The sequence below is a fragment of the Chiloscyllium plagiosum genome, unplaced genomic scaffold (genome assembly GCF_037043375.1).
Source record: "Chiloscyllium plagiosum isolate Xiang-an unplaced genomic scaffold, Cpla_swu_hap1 HiC_scaffold_13, whole genome shotgun sequence".
In the NCBI taxonomy this organism is placed as follows: Eukaryota; Metazoa; Chordata; class Chondrichthyes; order Orectolobiformes; family Hemiscylliidae; genus Chiloscyllium; species Chiloscyllium plagiosum.
This window is the reverse complement of record NW_028270151.1, coordinates 29,590,980-29,613,176: the sequence shown is the minus strand read 5'-3', so window position 1 is coordinate 29,613,176 and position 22,197 is coordinate 29,590,980. Positions and strand designations below refer to the sequence as shown.

At 40.9% G+C, this 22,197-nt stretch overlaps 1 protein-coding gene across 3 annotated transcripts in view; it reads right to left on the bottom strand.

The window, feature by feature from the left end:
• Positions 1-22,197, bottom strand: part of masp1 (MBL associated serine protease 1) — a 133,767-nt gene that overhangs the window by 72,287 nt on the left and 39,283 nt on the right. The window lies entirely within an intron of this gene.

Here is a 22,197-nt window from a genome sequence, read left to right as displayed (position 1 = left end):
ACACTCCCTAGGATCTTACCATGAAGTGTAGAAGTCCTGCTAAGATTTGCTTTCCCAAAATGCAGCACCTCACATTTGTCTGAATTAAACTCTATCTGCCACTTCTCAGCCCATTGGCCCATCTGGTCAAGAACCCGTTGCAATCTGAGGTAACCTTCTTCGCCGTCCACTACACCTCCAATTTTGGTGTCATCTGCAAACTTACTAACTATACCGCTTATGCTCTCATCCAAATCATTTATATAAATAACAAAAAGTAGAGGACCCAGCATCGATCCTTGTGGCACTCCACTGGTCACAGGCCTCCATCCTGAAAAACAACCCTCCACCACCACCCTCTGTGTTCTACCTTTGAGCCAGTTCTGTATCCAAATGGCTAGTTCTCCCTGTATTCTATGAGATTTAACCTTGCTAACCAGTCTCCCATGGGGAACTTTGTCGAATGCCTTACTGAAGTCCATATAGATCACGTTCACCACTCTGCCCTCATCAATCCTCTTTGTTACTTCTTCAAAAAAAACTCAATCAAGTTTGTGGGACATGGTTTCCCACGCACAAAGCCATGTTGATTAAGCTAATCAGTCCTTGCCTTTCCAATACATGTACATTCTGTCCCTCAGGATTCCTTCCAACAACTTGCCCACCACCGAGGTCAGGCTCACTGGTCTATAGTTCCCTGGCTTGTCCTTACCACCCTTCTTAAACAGTGGCACCACCTTAGCCAACCTCCAGTTTTCCAGCACCTTACTTGTGACTATCGATGATACAAATATCTCAGCAAGAGGCCCAGCAATCACTTCACTTCTCTAGCTTCCCACAGAGTTCTAGGGTACACCTGATCAGGTCCTGGGGATTTATCCACCTTTATGCATTTCAAGACATCCAACACTTCCTCCTCTGTAATATGGACATTTTGCAAGGTGTCACCATCTATTTCCTACAGTCTATATCTTACATATCCTTTTCCACAGTAAATACTGATGCAAAATACTTGTTGAGGATCTCCCCCCATTTTCTGCGGCTCCACACAAAGTCCACCTTGCTGATCTTTGAGGGGCCCTATTCTCTCCCCAGTTACCCTTTTGTCCTTAATGTATTTGTAAAAACACTTTGGATTCTCCTTACTACAATTTGCCAAAGCTATCTCATGTCCCCTTTTTGCCCTCCTGATTTCCCTCTTAAATATATGCCTTTTCACTCTTCTTAGGATTTACTTGATCTATCCTGACTATACCTGACATATGCTTCCTTCTTTTTCTTAACCAAACCCTCAATTTCTTTAGTCATCCAGCATCCCCTATACCTACCAGCCCTTCCTTTCACCCTAACAGGAATATACTTTCCCTGGATTCTTGTTATCTCATTTCTGAAGGCTTCCCATTTTCCAGCCGTCCCTTTACCTGTGAACATCTGCCCCAATTAGCTTTTGAAAGTTCTTGCCTAATACCATCAAAATTGGCCTTTCTCCAATTTAGAACTTCAACTTTTAGATCTGGTCTATCTTTTTCCATCACTATTTTAAATCCAATAGAATTATGGTCGCTGACCCCAAAGTGCTCCCCCACTGACACCTTCACCTCCACAACGACTGTCTTTCTTACTGATAATGTCATGATCAGATGCATCTGAGGCAGGCAGATTGTTATGGACGATGTCAAAAATATGTATTTCCCTCTCAGTGGTTCCTTCATCACCCCCTACAGGCCTAGGCTAGTAGCTATTTCCTTTAGGACACAACCAGGTCAGTAGTGGTGCTGCCGAGTTACTTCTGATGGCAGACATTTAAGTTCCAATCCAGAGTGCATCCTGTGCTCCTATCACCCCTCAATGCTTCCTTCAAATGGTGTTTAACATGGAAAAGCACTGAATCATCAACCGGGCGAGGGAGCTTGGTATGTGGCAATCAGCAGGAGGTTTCCTTGCCAATGTTTGACCTGATGCCATGAGAATTCCACAGTCCATGGAGAAGATTCCCAGAGGAGTTTCCTTCTGAATGTATACTGTGCCATTAGCTCTGCTGGTCTGCTCTGCCAGCAGGAGAGGGCATGACCTAGGATAGCGATAGTGTGTTTTCAGACACTGTGTGTACATTGTGGTTCTGTGAGTAATGACAATGTCAAGGTCTTGTTTGACGAGTCTGTGAGACAGCTCTTTGAATTTGGCTGTAGTCCTTGGATGGGTCAACATCCTGAATTCCCTCAAGGGCATTGAGGGTTTACCTCCAGCACATGAACTGCAGCATGTCAAGAAGGCAGCTCACTTCTCAAGGGCAACTAGAGGTGGGCAATAAATGTTGACCAGTTAGTAATGCCCATACACCAAAATTGAATACATTTTAAAAAAGTTATCAAGGAGATGTTTGCAAGGTCAACAATGATATGTTTCCCTTTGTACTTTTAGTGACCTAGTCAATGCCTGGGAGCCCATCTAGTTTTTCATTCTTTCCTTTTACTGTTTTTTTAGCTGTTCCTGCTGCACCTCTTAGCAGCTTCGGGGTGAAAATTTTCTTCCGTCTACTTAAGTGTAGAGTATAATATATCAGCATGGATGGATGATAGGCCAACCATTAGTAGACAGAAAATTGTGATAAAGGGGCATTCAAAGTTTGGGTGAAGATTTGTAGCTCGGGTGCTCGTTGTTGTGGTTCTGTTCGCCGAGCTGGAAATTTTTGTTGCAAACGTTTCGTACCCTGTCTAGGTGACATCCTCAGTGCTTGGGAGCCTCCTGTGAAGCGCTTCTGTGGTGTTTCCTCCGGCATTTATAGTGGCCTGTCCCTGCCGCTTCCGGTTGTCAGTTTCAGCTGTCCGCTGTAGTGGCCGGTATATTGGGTCCAGGTCAATGTGTTTGTTGATGGAGTTTGTGGATGAGTGCCATGCTTCTAGGAATTCCCTGGCTGTTCTTTGTTTGGCTTGCCCTATAATGGTAGTGTTGTCCCAGTCGAATTCATGTTGCTTGTCGTCTGCGTGTGTGGCTACTAAGGATAGTTGGTCGTGGCGTTTCGTGGCTAGTTGATGTTCATGGATGCGGATCGTTAGCTGTCTTCCTGTTTGTCCTATATAGTGTTTTGTGCAGTCCTTGCATGGGATTTTGTACACTACATTAGTTTTGCTCATGCTGGGTATCGAGTCCTTCGTTCTGGTGAGTTGTTGTCTGAGGGTGGCTGTTGGTTTGTGTGCTGTCATAAGTCCTAGTGGTCGCAGTAGTCTGGCTGTCAGTTCTGAAATGCTCCTGATGTATGGTAGTGTGGCTAGTCCTTTGGGTTGCGGCATGTCCTCGTTCCGTTGTCTTTCTCTTAGGCATCTGTTGATGAAATTGCGCGGGTATCCGTTTTTGGCGAATACCTTGTACAGGTGTTCCTCTTCCTCTTTTTGCAGTTCTGGTGTGCTGCAGTGTGTTGTGGCCCTTTTGAATAGTGTCTTGATGCAACTTCGTTTGTGTGTGTTGGGGTGGTTGCTTTCATAGTTCAGGACTTGGTCTGTGTGCGTGGCTTTCCTGAGGACATGCCGCAACCCAAAGGACTAGCCACACTACCATACATCAGGAGCATTTCAGAACTGACAGCCAGACTACTGCGACCACTAGGACTTATAACAGCACACAAACCAACAACCACCCTCAGACAACAACTCACCAGAACAAAGGACCCGATACCCAGCATGAGCAAAACTAATGTAGTGTACAAAATCCCATGCAAGGACTGCACAAAACACTATATAGGACAAACAGGAAGACAGCTAACGATCCGCATCCATGAACATCAACTAGCCACGAAACGCCACGACCAGCTATCCTTAGTAGCCACACACGCAGACGACAAGCAACATGAATTCGACTGGGACAACACTACCATTATAGGGCAAGCCAAACAAAGAACAGCCAGGGAATTCCTAGAAGCATGGCACTCATCCACAAACTCCATCAACAAACACATTGACCTGGACCCAATATACCGGCCACTACAGCGGAAAGCTGAAACTGACAACCGGAAGCGGCAGGGACAGGCCACTATAAATGCCGGAGGAAACACCACAGAAGCGCTTCACAGGAGGCTCCCAAGCACTAAGGATGTCACCTAGACAGGGTACGAAACGTTTGCAACAAAAATTTCCAACTCGGCGAACAGAACCACAACATAAAGGGGCATTTTCAGGATTGCAAACTAACTAGTGGTGTGCCAGAGGATCAGTGCTGAGGAGAAAGTGAGGACTGCAGATGCTGGAGATCAGAGCTGAAAATGTGTTGCTGGAAAAGCGCAGCAGGTCTGGCAGCATCCAAGGAACAGGAGAATCGACGTTTCGGGCATAAGCCCTTCTTCAGGAATGAAGAAGGGCTTATGCCCGAAACGTCGATTCTCCTGTTCCTTGGATGCTGCCAGATCAGTGCTGAGGCCACAGTTATTTTCAATATATATTACTGACTTGGAGGAGGAAAGTGAGTGGACAACCTCAATATATTTTCCCATAATATATTTCACCTGTTAATTTTTGTCTTGTTTCACTTAATGTACCCATATTCCTTTTCAGACTCTTTGTGTCCTCCTCACAGTTTACTTGCCTGCTTAAATTTGGCTAAATGCAGTCAGTTCCATCATCCAATCATTCACATAAACGATAAATAGTTGACACCCCTGAGGCCATTAATTACAGTTTGTCAAGTTCCAAATGACCCAATGATCCAAAGTCTTTGTTCCCTGGTTGTTAACCAATCTGGTATCCATGCTAATGTACTACCCCCATGAGCTCTTACCCTTTAGGGAACCCACTTATATTATTAATAACGTAATCAAATGCCTTTCAGAAATCCAAGTGTGTGTCAGCTACTTAATTCCCTTTATTCACCAACTTATTACATCCTCAGTAGGACTGAATATACTTTTTAAACAGAATTTCTCTTTCACAAATTCATGTTGAATCTGCTTGACTGTATTATGATTTTCTAAATGTCCTGCTACTAATTCCTTAATAATGGGAACTGGCGTTTTCCAACAACAAATGCTGGATTAACTGATTTATAGCCTCAGGGCCTAATAATCTAAATCTTAGAGTCTTAAGGTAGTGACTGTAGAAGTAGAGAGTGCATGGGTGGCCATCTTTCAAGATTCTATAGATCTCGGAAACATTCCTCTGGATTGGAGGGCAGCAAATAGAACCTCACTATTTCAAAAAGGTAGAGGGAAAATGGGAAATTACAGACTGGTTTGCCTGTTATTGGTAGTAGAGTTCATAAGGGGGATCCAGTAGATGTAGTTTACTTGGACTTTCAGAAGTCTTTCAATAAGGTCCAACCGAAGGGATTAGCATGTAAAGTTAAAGCATATGGAATTGGGGGTAGTGTATTGACATGGATAGAGAACTGATTGGCATACAGGAAACAAAAAGTAGGAATAAAAGTCATTTCTGAGTGGCAGCCAGTAACTAGTGGAGTGTTGCCAGAATCAGTGCTAGGACCCCAGCTATTCAGAATATGTATGAATGATTTAGATGAGGCTATGAAATGCATTCTCTCCAAGTTAGCAGATCACACAAAACTGGGTGGGAGGAAGATGCAGAGATGCTTCATTGTCATTTGGACAAGTTCAGTGAGTGGACAATTACAAGACAGACTAAGTGGATAAATGTGAGGTTATCCACTTTATTAGCCAAAACAGGAAATTAGTTTAGGAAAGAGTAGGAAAGGTGGAGGTGCAACAAGACCTGAGTGCCCTTGTTCACCAGTTGCTGAAATTAACCACTCCCAAAACCACTGATACTTAGTAACATCAGTGTGTACTACCTACCGGGTGTACTGCAGAAATTTACCAAAGAGCTTTTGACACCACTTTCCAAACTCACAATTACTTCTATCTAGAAGGATAAAGGAAGCAGGTACATGGAAACATTAACAACTGTTAATTCCCCTCCAGGTCACTGACCATCCTAACTTGCAAATATACTGCTGTTCCTTCAATGCCACTGGGTCAAAATCCTGGATCCCCTCCCTAAGGCATTCAATCTACAGCATGTGGACTGCAGTGGTTCAAGAAGGCAGCTCATTACCACCTTCTCAAGGCCAATGAGAACAGGCAGTGATGTCTATGTTCCACGAGTGAATTAAAAAGAAATTTCTTTAAGGTATAAGGAGCATGCCCAGGTGACCTGTCAGCATTTAGTCCCAGTCATTTTCCCAGTACATTTTCTCAAGTAATTGTGATTGCTTTAATTTCCTCCTTTCTTTTTCCCTCTAGGTTTTCTGTAATTCTTGGAGTATTTTCTGTTGTGATAAAACATACAAAATATTGTTCAATGTCTCAGCTATTTTCATTGTTTCCTCTTGTTAATTCCCTGGTCTGATCGTCTCAGGGAAAACAATGCTTATCTTTGTTATTCCATTCTTTTTACACAACTGTAGAAGTTTTGTGTTCATCTGTGTTTATATTTCTTGTTGTATTGCTCTCAATTCCTAATTTCTGACTTATTTTAAAGTCTTTGCCTTTAGTATTTCCCTGCTCTCAATGGTAATGCAATTTTTCTGGTTTTCAAAAGGTTTGAAAGGTTCCCCATACTATATTAATGAATAAGGTCAAAGAACGTGGAGATAGGGACAAGTGACAGAGTAGTTTACTCACTGGCTCAATAAACAGAAAGTGAATCATAGAGTCATAGAGATGTACAGATCCTTTGGTCCAACTCGTCCATGCCAATCAGATATCCCAACCCAATCTAGTCCCACCTGCCAGCACCCGGCCCATATTCCTCCAAACCCTTCCTATTCATATACCCTGGGAAATCATGTCTCACAAACTTGATTGAGTTTTTTGAAGAAGTAACAAACAGGATTGATGAGGGCAGAGCGGTAGATGTGATCTATATGGACTTCAGTAAGGTGTTCGACAAGGTTCCCCATGGGAGAATGGTAAGCGAGGTTAGATCTCACGGAATACAGGGAGAATTAGCCATTTGGATGCAGAACTGGCTCAAAGGTAGAAGACAGAGGATGGTGGTGGAGGGTTGTTTTTCAGGTTGGAGGTCTGTGACCAGTGGAGTGCTACAAGGATCGATGCTGGGTCCACTATTTTTCGTCATTTACATAAATGATTTGGATGTGAGCTTAAGAGGTATAGTTAGTAAGTTTGCATATGACACCAAAATTGGAGATGCAGTGGACAGCAAAGAAGGTTACCTCAGATTACAACGGGTTCTTGATCAGATGAGCCAATGGGCTGAGGAATGGCAAATGGAGTTTAATTTAGATAAATGCAAGGTGCTGCATTTTGGGAAAACAAACCTTAGTGGGACTTATGCACTTAATGGTAAGGTCCTCAAGAGTGTTGCTGAACAAAGAGACCTTGGAGTGCAGGTTCATTGCTCCTTGAAAGTGGAGATGCAAGTAGATAAGATAGTGAAGAAGGTGTTCCGTATGCTGTCCTTTATTGATCAGAGTATTGAGTAGAGAATTTGGGAGGACATGTTGCAGCTGTACAGGACGTTGGTTAGGCCACTGTTGGAATATTGCATGCAATTCTGGTCTCCTTCCTATTGGAAGGATGTTGTGAAACTTGAAAGGGTTCAGAAAAGATTTACATGGATATTGCCAGGGTTGGAGGATTTGAGTTATAGGGAGAGTTTGTATAGGCTAGGGCTGCTTTCCCTGGAGCATCGGAGGCTGAGGGGTGACCTTATAGAGGTTTATAAAATCATGAGGGGCATGGATCAGGTAAATAGACAAAGTCTTTTCCCTGGGATGGGGGAGTCCAGAACTAGAGGGTGAGAGGGGAAAGATATAAAAGAGACCTAATGGGCAACTTTTTCATGCAGAGGGTGGTCTGTGTATGGAATGAGCTGCAGAGCAAGAGGTGGAGGCTCATACAATTGCAATATTTAAAAGGCATCTGAATGGGTGTATCAAGGAGAGTTTATCAGACTGGACACTGCTGTTCATAGTTTACAATAAACATTTGGCCTTTGGATTCAAAAACAATTTTTAAATTTGCAGATGACAGCAATTTACCATGGTAGGGGCACAGTTGGTGTTGATATTGAGGTGGTCATGCAATGAATTGGACAACAAATGGTTAAATTTGCAGAAAGGACTAATAGTTGTCAAATGAAGTTCAATATATACAAAGGTGAAGTTGTACATGGAGGTTAATTATCACTTGGAAAGTGCAGGTATCTGTGGGATAGAAGAACAAGGGAATCTCAGAGCACAAATATACCAGTCAGATGAGCAAGGCTACATAGAAAGTAAACACAGCATGATGCTTTCTTTCTAGAGCAATAGAGTAGAACAGTCAGGAATTTATGCTAAACCTATATTGAACTTTAGTTTGACCACACTTAGAGTACTGACTGCAGTGCTGGTCAACTTACTATTAAAAGGATGTTGTAACAATCGAGAAGGTTCAGAAAAGACACACAAGGATGCTATCAGAAATGTATGGGATTTTCATCAGGAAAATATTGAAAGGCTGGGTCGGTTTTCTCTTGACTGGATGGTTGGTTTGTGATGCAGAGTGATGCCAACAGCATGACTTACCATGAGGGACTCTTCTACTCAACCTCTCCCCTCGCCTGAAGTGTGGTACCCCTCGGGTTAAACCAACACTAGTTATATCTCTCTAGGACAACAGCAACTTTACCTTCACTTTTTCTTTGGAGAAGAAGACTGAAGTATAACCTATTGGGAGATCTTGAAAATTAAAAGCTTCTGATAGTGTATTCAGAAAGAATGTTTCCGCTTGTGGAAAAGAGCATAGCTGGAGGATGTCATTACATTACAGTCACAGAGAAATCCAGTGGGAAATTCTCAAAATCACAAATTATTACAATTCAGAAAGAGGCCATTTGGCCCATTGTATCTGTGTTCAGCTGTCTGAATGAGCATCTTCACTGAGTGCTTTTTTTTAGTCTTTTCCCATAATCCTGTGAATTGTTCCTTTCCAGATAACAAGCTCAAGCTTGTTCCTATTCAATGTTTCCGTTGAATCTGCCTCACTACATGAAAAAGATTTTATGCATTTCACTTTTGCTTCTTTTAATAATTACATTAAATCTGTACCATCTCATTCTCAATCTTTTCACAAGTGAAGACAGTGTCTCTTGATCGACTCTGCACAGATCCTTCATGATTTTGAATAGTTCAACCAGGTATCCTCTCAGCCTTCTCTTTGCCAAGGAGAACATTCTCAGCTTCTCAAATCTAGCTTCATCAGTGAAGTTCTTCATCCTTGGAACCATTCTCATAAAATTGTCTGTACTCTCTGAAATGCCTTCATCTCTCTCCTAAAGTGTGGCTGCACACAATATGCCGTTGAGGTTAAACTAGTAATTTATGTGAATTCAGCATAATCTCTTTGTTCTTAAATCCTGCCCTGATTTGCCTTTCCAAAATGCAGCACCTCACATTTATCTAAATTAAACTCCATCTGTCACACATTGGCCCATTGGCCCATCTAATCAAGATCTCATTGTATTCTAAAGTAATCTTTTTTGAAGTCAACTACACCTCCAAATTTTGTGTCATCTGCAAACTTACTAACCATATCTCCCATGTTCACATCCAAATCATTTATATAAATGACAAAAAGCAATGAACCCAGCATACCGCTGGTCACAGGCCTCCAGTCTGAAAAGCAACCCTCCACTCCCACCCTCTGTCTCTTACTTTTGAGCCAAATGGTAATTTTTCACTGTATTCCACATGATCTAACCTTGCTAACCAGTCTACCAGGTGGAACCTTGTCGAACGCCTTACTGAAGACCATAAGAATCAAGTCCACTGCTCTGCCTTCATCAATCCCCTTCATTCCTTCTTCAAAAAACTCAATCAAGTTAGTTGGATATGATTTCCCACACACAAAGCCATGTTGGCTATCCCTAATTAGTCGTTGCCTTTCCAAATACGTATAAATCCTGTTCCTCAGGATCCCCTCTAACTTGTCCACCACTGACATCAGGCTCACTGGTCTGTCGTTCCCTAGCTTTCCTTTTCCACCTTTCCTAAAAAGCGGCACCACATTAGCCAACCTCCAATCTTCTAGCACCTCACCTGTGGCTATCAATGATACAGATAGCTCAGCAAGGGACCCAGTAATCACTTCATTAGCTGCCCATAGAGTTCTGGGCTACACCTGATCAGGTCCTGGGGATTTATTGATTTTTATGCATTCTGAGCCATCCAGCACCTCCTCCTCTGTAATATGGCCATTTTTTAAGATCTTGCTATTTATTTCCCCAAGATCTTTACCTTCCATATCCTTCTCGGCAGTAAACACAGATGCAAAAAACTCTTTTAGTATCTTCCCCATCTCCTGCAGTTCCACATATAGGCAGCCTTGCTGACCTTTAAGATGCCATATTCTCTCTGTAGTTACCATTTGTCCTTAATGTATTTATAGAATCCCTTTGAACCTCCTTAACCCTATTTGCCAAAGCTAACTCATGTTCCCTTTCGCTCTCCTGATTTCTGTCTTGAGTGTACTTCTACTGCCTTTATACTCTTCTAGTGATTCACTCAATCCCTGCTGTCCATACCTGACATATGCTTCCTTCTTATTCTTGACTAGAGCCTCAATTTCTCTAGTCACCCAGCATTTCTATACCTACCAGCCTTGCCCTTCACCCTAACAGGAACATACTGTCTCTGGCCTTTTGGAGTACCAAACTGTCATCCTTAAAATTCACAATGCACCTAAAGTACATCACAACCTCAAAATTTGAAATTGTCCCTTTCTTACTGAAATCTAGAACACTAATAAATATGAATAAAAACAAGGGAGCCCTTGAGAAACTCCTTTACAAACCTTCCACCAGCCTAAAAAAAATTAACCTCTCTATTTGCTATTATCTGGCCAATTTCATGTCCATGTTGGTCTAGTTCCATTATTCCATAAGATATAACTTTTTTTCACAAATCTGTTGAGTGGCACATTTAAAATGCAACTCAGTATTCAGAGCAACTTAGGCTAAGAGTAGTGAGAATATGGATTCCCTCCCATGGCTTTATATTAAAGTGCATAGTATTGATGTAATTAAGGGAAAGCTAGACAAACGTATGAGGGAAAAGGGAACAGATGGTTACAATAGCATGTTCAACTGAGGGGGAATGGGAGGAGATACATGAGGTCATAGATAGATTGTGTGAATGGCCTTTTTCTGTGTTGTACACTGTTTCTAGTCGTCTGCAAAGTGAGAATATTCTCTATCAATTCCACAGTAAGAGTCTTCTACACTTCTCCAAGGCTGAGAACATTCTATCTTTGCCCCCAAAGTGACAAAATTACTCAACTATTAAAATAAAAGTGACATTGATCCAAGGCACTCTTCATATTCATCCCTATCTGAGAATCTCATTGATTCCAATGCGCTAATCTTAATGATCCCAGTACAAGAGTCATTCTCACTCATCCCAGTGTAGGAATCTCACTGATCCCAGTGTGGGCTTCTTTCCCAATTATCCCATGGCAAGAATCTTTCCTACTTTTCCCAGTGTGGGAACGTTTCTCACTGATCCCAATGTAGGAATCTCACTTATCCCAGGGAGTGAATTTTTCTCACTGATCTGAGTGGAAGTTTTTCATTTTCTTTTATCTCATAATGAGACTCATCTGCACTAAACTGAGGCAACCTTTTTCTATTCTTATTCCAGACTGAGAATCTCCCTCAGCAATCCTGGAGTGATGATAGCCATGATGATCGGAATGGGGCTCTTGTATCATAGAGTCATACACCATAAAAAAAGGTTCTTCAGCCCACCATGTCTATGCTAACCACCAAACTATACTAATCCCACTTATCTGCACTTGATCCATAGCCTACGATGACTTGGTATCTTATGCGCTCAACCAGATATTTCTTAAATGTTGTGGGAGGACCTGCCTTCACCACCCTCTCAGGCAACACCTTCCATATTTCCACCATCCTTAAGGTGTAAAAACTTTACTCAGATCTGAATTACAACATTTCTGTGATCCTTTCCCCAAGGTGAGATCTTTTCCATCTGGTATTGCTGTCTGACAATCCTAACACTCTTCCAGTGTAGAGTGTTCACCGAAGTTCTATTATTATTACTTTTGCTTCAATGTGACTTGGACTGGACTGCAACTGTCAAAAATTGAGCAGTGAGAGTCTGCCCTCCTCAAAATCCCCCTCCTTACTGCAATGTCTGGTTCAGCTGTGAATCTACATTTAGGTCACAATCACAATGTCAATGTAATGTTAATGTCTAGTTGATTTGCAACGAATATTATCCAAATCTGTTATACTTATCAGGTCAATGCTTGAACTGACAACAAAAAAGACAGGAATCGTAACACTGGAATCAGCCTGCCGACAGAAAATTTGGTGCTAGAATCACAACAGCGACATTGACATTCATGTCTCACCACTCATTGTCAGTCTTTGACCCATTCTATGACACCATCATGTAATTTATAGCATAGCAAGAGGTCACTAGATTGCAGAGTTTAAAATACAAGTTGATTCAATCTAACTCTCTTATTTACCTCATTGTCTGCTATAATTTATTATCTTTTCCATCTTAAACTGAAGTGTTAAACCTTTTTAAAAGATTCAGCTGCATTCTACACAGATTTTCAAAACAGCAAATTGCCATCTTACTTTGATATAGAAACAAGAGTAAGGCATTTGGCTCCAGCCCAGCATTCATTTCAATCATAGCTGTCAGAATTACCCCCTATCCCTTAGTGTAGTTGCCAAGAGGCAGTGATTTTAAAAAGAATGCTGCTGTGATTATATTTCATAAGGTCATTACTGTTTCCTAATGTCAGTGAGGAATGTGAAAAATGTACAATAGTCCAACCCTGCCTGCAGTGCAGAGGCACTGCTAGCCCCAAAACACCAGTAGATGCAATTTTTTGACATAGCAAGATTGAGGCTTTAACTGCTTGTTCCTAAATTTTACTTTCTGTATTTGTAAAAGGAAAAAATAGAAAACATCTATGAGCAAATCATCACATCAAAAAGGCAATTTAATTGAACTCACCAGAGAAATTAGTATCATCACAAATTATCTCATTAAACTATCAATACAAGCAATATCAAAGTCATAATGTTATCAACACCACCATTGACATAATCAATTTTAATAGCAACACCATTAACATTGTAGGCTTCATTTTCAACATTAATATTTAAAATATCATTATCAGCAACATATAAAAATCACTAAATAAGATCTTATGGATTGAGAAACAGATTTTGGGTTCAAATAGGAACTGGTTGATTTGTCAAAAACAGATGGCAACTATGAGTATTGATGATTCTGAATGGAGACTGCAGTGTGTGCAGGACGCATTCCATACTCAGTGTGTGAGAAGCCCAACAAGCAAGGAATCACAGCTGGATCCAGAAAATAAAGCACAGCACATAAAAGAAGGAAGCACAGAGAAACATCTGGCCATTAGAAACACAACATAAGATGTAAGAAATTGCTGGAGATATAAAGTGAATTAGTGATATTCATATTGTTAGTTAATAGAAAATCCAGCAACATGCACTGACGAGGAGATAAGTCCCAAGTTTGGATTCACCACAAATTCTGGGTCCATTTGTCAAAACCAAATAAATCAATATCTTGCAATAAGTCTCCTCCCTGATATATGTCATAAAACTGATGGTTTTACAGTAGTTACATGAAAGTATTTTACATTACGGGTGAGTAATTCAAGTGATGAGAACCTTATTAAAGATGTGATGTGTAATCATGACATACCACATACCTGAGGGCCCTGAAAATGAACAAAGAAGCTGTGAAGTTCTAATGAAGCAGGTTGTGAATTGTTCCGGTAAGTTTTAATTTTTTTATGTCATGGCAGTATACTTACATTAATTGTTTTGCTTTTAGATTCTTGTGGTGTTGAAGGGAAACAGGTTTCAGGATATAAACTGTTTTGACATTCCAAAATTAGAATATATTTCATTCAGAGGTCAATTGTGACATAAAAGTCATTTTGTTTATTAATGTAGCCATGATAAGCATTTATTGTTCTTTAACTGTCCTGCAGAAAATGATGGTGAGCTGTTTGCTTGAACCCCTGCAATCCATTTTTTTGCAGGTATATCTACATTGCTTTTAAGAAGGGAGTTCTGGACTTTTGACCCAGCACCAGTGATGGACATACTTCAAAGTCAGTATAGGAGTGGCTTGGAGGGGAACTTGCAGATTGTGCTGTTCCCATGTATCTGTTGCCCTTGTCTTTCTAGATCTTAGTGGTCATGAGGCTGAGAGGTGCTGTCGAAGGAACCTTGGTGAATTTCTGCAGTGCATCTTCTTTTCTTAATTCACAAGATGTGGGCATCACTGGCTAGGCCATTATTTAATGGCCATCCACAATTATTAATTGCTGTGGGTCTAAAGTCACATGTAGACCAGACCAAGTAAGGACAGCAGTTTCCTTCCTTAAAGGGCAACAGTTAACCAGATGGATTTTTCCCAATAATTGACAATAGTTTCATAGAATCCCTACAATGTGTAAGCAGGCCATTAGGCTCATTGAGTCCACCCCGATCCTCTGAAGTGCATCCCAACCCCCCTCCCCCAAATCTATCCTTGTAACCATGCATTTCCCATGGCTAATCTACCTAATTTGCATGTCTTTGGACTGTGGGAGGAAATTGTTGCAGATACTGAGAGAATGGGCAAACTTCACAAAGACAGTTGCCCGAGGCTGGAATTGAACCTGGGTCCCTGGTGCTAACAGCAGCAGTGCTAACCACTGAGCCACTGTGTTGCCCATGGTCACTGTTGGATTCTTAATTCCAGATTTTTTTTAAAAATTGAAATCAAATTCCACCACTAGCCATGGCAGGATTCAAACTCAGATCCACAAAATATTATTTGGGTCTCTGCATTAGTAGTCGAATGACAATACCACTAGACCATTACCTCCTCCTAGTAGATGGTTCAAGAAGGTTAGTAGATGGCACACAGTGCTGCTCCCTACTGTCAGTAGTGGAATGAGTAGATGTGATGACAATCAAGAGAGCTGCTTTGTCTTGAATAATGTTAAGTTTCTGCTGTAGTTGTTGAAGCTGCACTCATGCAGGCAATTCCATCACACTCCTGACTTGGACAGTGTGGACAGGCATTGGGGAGACAGAAGGTAAGTTAATTGCAAGCCTCTGACCTGCTCTTGTTACCACAATATTTATATTACCAGTCCAGTTCAGTTTCTCATCAAAGGTAACCTCCCAGATGTTGATAGTGGGCGATTCAGCAATGGTATTTGCCACTGAACGCAAAGAGGTGATGGTTAGATTATCTCTGGTTGAAGACAGACATTAGTTGGCACTTGTGAATGTGAATGTTACTTGCCATTTATGAACACATGCCTGGATATTGTCTAAAGTTTACTGTATATGGACAAGAACTTCCTTAGTATTTGAGGAGTCATGGATGGTGCTGAACATTGTGCAATGATGGATAAACATCCCCACTTCTACCTAAACGATGGAGGGAAGATAATTGATGAAGCAGCTGAATATGGTTGGGCCTAGCACCCTACCCTGAGGATTTCCTACTGAGATTCCTGGAACTAAAATGTTTAACCTCCAATAACCACAACCATCGTCCTTTGTGTCAGGTATGAATCCAACAATAGAGAGTTTTCCTCATAATTCCCAATTACCTCAGTTTTGTGAGGAAGATGTAAAATGTTTTCAGGAGAATTTGATTGGGAAAGTACATGGCAGATAATATGTCTAAATATGAGGTTAGCCACTTTGGTAAGAGAAACAGAAGTGCAGAGTATTTCTTAAATGGTAAGAGGCTAGAAAGTATAGATTTCAGAAGGACCTAGACATCCACGACAAGATGTCACTGAGGCTAAAATGCAGGTGCAGCAAATTATTAGGAAGTCTAATAGAATGGTAATCTTTATCGCAGGAGGACTTGAGTACAGCCGTAATGAAGTTTTGCTTCAATTGTATAGGAACTTGTTTAGATGACACCTAAGTACTGTATGGAGTTTTCTCTCCTTATCTCAGGCAAGGTATTCTTGCCATAGAGGTTCTCCAAACTTATACCTGGGATGGCAGAACCAACCTCTGAAGAAAGATTGGGCAAACTGAGCCTGTAGTTTCTATAGTTTCATAGAATGAGATGTGATCTGATTGTGATCTACAAAATACTTAAAGGGTCGTTGCAGATCAAATGTTTCCAATGCCTTTTGTGATTGAGATTTGGAGAATTATTTTTACTCAGAGGGTGGTGAATTTTTGGAATTTTCTCAACTAGAGGGCTGTTGAAGCTTAGTCAAGTATATTTAAAATAAATGTTGATAAATGTTTGATTATCGATGGTGAAGAGTATGGTGATAGTATCACTAAAGGTCATGTTCATGTTAAATGATGCAGCAGCATTATCAAGATGAATGGCCTACTCCTGCCCCCATGTTCAACTTAAGCTCAATACTCATTAAAAAAAGGTAGAAGGCATTTTGGGACCTAATGCCATATCTTAACAGTGATTAGTTAAGTATCAACTAGTCAACCAAGTATTATGTAATGAGTTACTAAACATTTTATCATCACTGCAACAACAGTTGTGCAGAAAAACTTTGAAACATATCAGAAGACTTTCTGGGAAACTTCAGAAACACTCAATCAATGTTTATTCTGGAAAGTCTCTGCAATTTTCCCCTATACACATAAAATGAAGTATTACACCAGCATATTGGATTTTCCAGAAGAAGGGAGTCCTTGATCATGGGCACCATGTTGTGGAGTGTCTTGGTGGAATGGGAAGACAACATGAGGTTAAGCAGAGTAGCACCAGCTGCTGAAGGTGAATAGGACAAAAGGCTAAAGAAGGCTCCTTTTCATTTATGGGTACAGAACATCCCTTCTTCACCAGGGCTTCCTATCTATATCCAACATTATGTGAATCTTCCCTCTCAGTATTTGAGCCACCCTGGATCCTGTTGCAGTTTGTCACCAGCGCATTGTATACCGTCACTGGGAGTGGCTGTAAACAGCCTCATAAGCAACTGTAGGAATATTGTGTCCATTCAGCACCAAGTGTTAATCCCTCAGGTGGCTGACTCAAGCAATGTAGGAAAGGTCAACTCTGATAATCTGAGATTTGAACCAAAAATGCATGCCAATTCCAGCTTTTCAAACAGGTGTGTTTTATTAACAAAGAATCCATATAGTTCCGCCTTCCAACTTAACCTGAATAATCTCCATTAACCTCTTCAAGGCAAATGTAGCACTTTCCAAACTGGACTGATTTACAAAGAGTTCTCTCTTAGCTTGGTCCTCTTAATGTTTTTCTTCATTTCCTTTCTGTCATCTTTTATACTCTATCTTGATGTACTCATTGTCTTTTTCTTTCTGATTGTAATTTTACCCCATTTAGATGATTTCCTGCTTGCCATTCTCTCTGTATCTTTCTTGTTGCTTTTCTTCCACTGGTTCAGGAGATGGACAGGAATGATGTCCCTGTAGAGTCATAGAGTTGTACAGCACAGAAACAGACTCTTCAGTCCAACGCCAACCAGATATCCTGTATTAATCCAGTCCCATTTGCCAGCATTTGGCCTATATCCCTCTAAACCCTTCCTATTCATTTACCAGATGCCTTTTAACAATTGTTTTGGCATCCAGATGTATTTTAAGTGCTGTAGTTGTATCTGCCTCCACCACTTCCTCTGGCAGCTTACTCCATACACACCCACTCTCTGCGTGAAAAGGTTGCCCCTTAGGTCCCTTTAAATCTTTCTCCTCTCACCTTGAACCTATGAACTCAAGTTCTGGACTCCCCTACCCTGGGAAAAAAGACCTTGACTATTCATTCTATCCATGCCCTTCATGATTTTATAAACCTCTCCAAGATCATCCCTCAGCCTCCAACAGTCCAGAGAAAATAGTTTTGGCTTATTCAGCCTCTATAGTTCAAACCCTCAAAACCCTCGCAATATTCTTGTACATCTTTCCTGAACCCTTTCAAGTTTATCAACATCTTTCCTATGGCAGAATGTTTGAAATTAAATGCAGTGTTCCAAAAGTGGCCTAGCCAATGTCCTGTACAGCTGCAACATGACATCCCAACTCCTGGACTCAATGCACTGACCATTAAAGGCAAGGGTACCAAACACTTCTTCATAATTCTGCTCTATCTGGAACTCCACTTTCAAGAAACTATGAATCTGCATCCCAAGGTCTCTTTCTTCGGCAACAGTCCCCATGTGTTGACACGCCATGTTCAACTTGCAATCACAGGAAGCTGTGCCATAAATATGCTGCAGTCTCAGGGATTAGGGATTAACCTTCAATCACATTTCTCCATTCCAGCAATTTTTGCTCCATTGATTGAGAAAGCCAACGAAGAATAAAGCTCACAGTAATCAATTGCTAGCACCGACCTTCTGTTCTGCTGAAAATATACATACCTTGTTGAAGTTTTCCATTTTGTATGCATCAGGACAATCACAAGAACACAAGGAGGAAACCAAAATTTATGAGTAGTGAATAGTGATTAATTAACTCTGATTTATGAAGATATTTCTGTGGAAATTACACCCATTGATGGGAATTACCAAATAGGCTTTTTTTTTAAGTTTAAATTTAACTCTGATAAAATAATAAATAATTTAAAAAGCTGATGATGAGGGAATGATGATGGAAGTCAGGAAGGTAAACAAGAAAACAAGCATTGACAAAAAGATAGAGCGACAAAGGCAAATATTTCAATTAATAATCATTTCTGGAGAAATTACCTTCTGTTAAAAAATCAAGGATATCAAGTCATTTAAGACAGAAAAGGGAGAAACAATTGATAAACTAATCAAACTTATAAGGGGTAGATGCCCTGGTCTAGATGGATTGAATCTGCATATTGAAAGTAGCTGTAGAATTGGAGGGTTTAAAAAAAAGAGAAGCAATCTTAATCAAACATACAAGATTCTTAGATGATTTGCGGACAGGGTAGATGCGGAGAGTCTAGGTCCACAAGGCATAACCTCAGAATAAGGGGTCACACACTTATTTTGGAAAGTCGGAATTTGTAGAATTCTTTACTACAGGGAGCTGTCAAGGCTGATTTGTAGGTAGATTTTTAATCAGTATGGGATTCAAAGGTTATGGGGAAAAGGGAGGAAAGTATAGTTGAAGATTATTAAATCAGCTAGGAACCTACTGAACAGCTAAAATGGCTAATCAAAATTGCCTACTTCTCCTCCTACATCTCATGGAAGAGCAAAGACTGTTACCACCCAAGACAGTGAAACATCACAGATGTACAGTCCACCACTCCAAAACCATGAGGATCCACCTACTTTGCTTCTCCAATCTACGGAATAGTTTTGGGATTGGTCCGGATCTTTCACCTGTTACAGGTCATATTTTCCTTTCTTTGTCTAAGTGAATAACGTAAGATATCAAAATAGTTGCTTCTCAACAAACTCAATATACTTTCTGAAAATTGCTTACAAATGATTGACTGCTTTTATTTGGTAACTGTGATCATGAACCCCCAAAACCTAACACCATTGTCAGAATCTCATCACTCAAGATGTGGCCAGATCAGAGCTCGATATATTGGCTGCAGTGTTACTTCACCTTTTTGTATTTCTGCTGCCCTGAGTTAAGGCAAACATTTCAGTTTTGTGTGTGTCCACCTATTTTAGAGATTTCAAGAGGAAAACATTCAAAAATGGAAAATTAATGTGAAGCTTGTACAGAATTTTGGTTTGGGGAGGAGAGAATGGAATAAAAAGATTTACATTGGCTGAGATGAAATGAAGGACAGCAGGAGGCTCATGTGGAAACTAAGCAGTAGGTAGGTGTTAGGTTGACTGGCCTGTTTCTTTGAAATGGAATTCCACAGGGATCAATGCTTGGACCTGTACTTTTAATCTTTTATCTCAGAGAGGGAATCAGAGACATGGTTCATGGGGTTCATGCAAACAAGAACCTTCAGTGAGAAAAACAGATTCCAGGCAGATCTAGGCATATAAGAGAATTCGTCTCCATCTGACAGCCATGCAGTTCATTGTGATTGTACGTATGTGAGAGTAATGGGTGGAAAAAGATGTAAGTACGTAGGATATCAGCCATTGTTCCCAAGGGTTTTTCTGCATCTGATTCTGTTGGAGCTTGGCAATTGGTTATACAACTTTTCAAATCAAGAATTGAGCAGTCGATGAGGAAGGCCCAAGTCTCCTTCAGCCAGGATTGAATTGAACTCTTGCTATTAGCATTATTCTGATGCATTGTCTACCTTTCTGGCTAACTGGGCAAACCAATCTCCATGACATGAGTATGATAATTCTTAAATCATTGACAATCCATGACCAGTGAGGTTATTGAGAAAGCAAATACAGTGTCCTCATGCACTGCCAATTACAAAACACAAAAGGGCAATGCTGTCTCTGTACAAAGTCTTTTTGGGCTTCATCCAGAATACTGTGTCCAGTTTTGGTTCCCCTCCCCCTCTCACAGTGAATATTTTCAAATTCCTGCTGAAGATTCTGAAAAGGGTTAGATACTGGTTTTAATGGTCCTTAGATAGGCTTAAAAGAACTGGGACTTCTGTAGATCAGTTCAGAAGGATCAGAAAACACAAGAATACATTCCACAAGCAAAGAAGAATGTTAGATATTAGAAGGTATTTCACTGCACTGTTTGTTGTTGATTGGCTCATGCAGTTAGTGCAGATTCCTGCAGTCATTCAAAAGGAGGCTGGAGATGTTCTTGTTTTGGGAATTGAGGATGTATTTCCTGGTCACTGTGATCTCCCGGAGCTCCTTCGGTTTCCTTCAGGATCAGGAAGAAATTTCCCAGAATGTTTTCCTAAATTACCAACACCAACATCAACATCACTGACAACAACTTTGGTATCACTAATATCAACATTGACACCAGTATTATTATCACTGACAACACCACACACATACCAAAATCATATTCAAAATCTTCAATATAAATTCATTATCATTGACCACATCCATTTCATCACTGGGCCTGAAGACCATAATCATCTATATAAACACAGCGATAGTAATAATCCCCAATATCCATTGTGAACCATAGAAAGATTTGAAAAGTATTGGACAATGTCACTAAGAGCAAGGAGTGAAGTGCAAAATGTGGTTGAGGTGTAAGATGTTGAAAAGAGGAGGCAGCTTCTCAGGATGAGAAAGCATAATGTGGCCTGTGAAGGAAGGAAGGGGAATGAGGAGTGAACAAGTCAAAATGACAGAGTATGGTGAACATAAAGATCTGGAGAGTGAAGAATGAAATAAGGAAGGAGAGGGATTTATAAATGAGGATGTAAGTAGGATGGAAGATCAATATGAACACCTGCTGACCCCTACTCCTGTGTCAGCCACATCTGCCCCTGAGAGACCCATGCTTGCCCCAAGTAACCCATTGCCCACTTCCTGAAACCTGTAGCAGCTCCAGCGGGGCAGGAGGGCAGGGTGTGGCTCGAGATTGGCTCACTGGTGATGTTCAGGCTGCAGAAGTGGAACTTGGAGATTTGGGTGGTTGAGATTGGGTGAATCTCAAGCAGCATCTCAAGAGCTTGACTGATCTCATCAGTTTTCAGTGATTGCAACCTGATCACCAGTGGTAACCAGATCACTGGGGATAAACAGATCACTGATGGCGACCAGTATCTGGGAAATGGCAGAGATTGCGTTACCTTTGTGTACAATGGCAGAATGTGTGGCTGGCCTGACCAATCCCTTATGAGACAGCATGGTAGCAATATGTACACAACTCTCAGCAGGTCCATCTTAGAATGCCGACTCCACAAAACTAACTCCACCTCAATCCCCAGAAACAGTAGGATGGACAAAACAACCACAGAATATTGCAATTGCAAGTACTAGCTTTACATCCAAAAATCACACACATTCATGCAGAGGGTAGTACATGTATGGAATGAGCTGCCAGAGGAAGTGGTGGAGGCTGGTACAATTGTAACATTTAAAAGGCATTTGGATGGGTATATGAGTAGGAAGGGTTTGGAGGGATATGGCCGGGTGCTGGCAGGTGGGACTAGATTGGGTTGGGATATCTGGTCGGCATGGACGGGTTGGAACGAAGGGTCTGTTTCCATGTTGTACGCCTCTATGAATCTATGATTCTATGAATATAACTGCGCACAAATTTGTATGCTTGGGTACACACATTTGTTAATATAAGCATACATTTGCACTTATATACTTGTACACATACACATAAACACTAATTC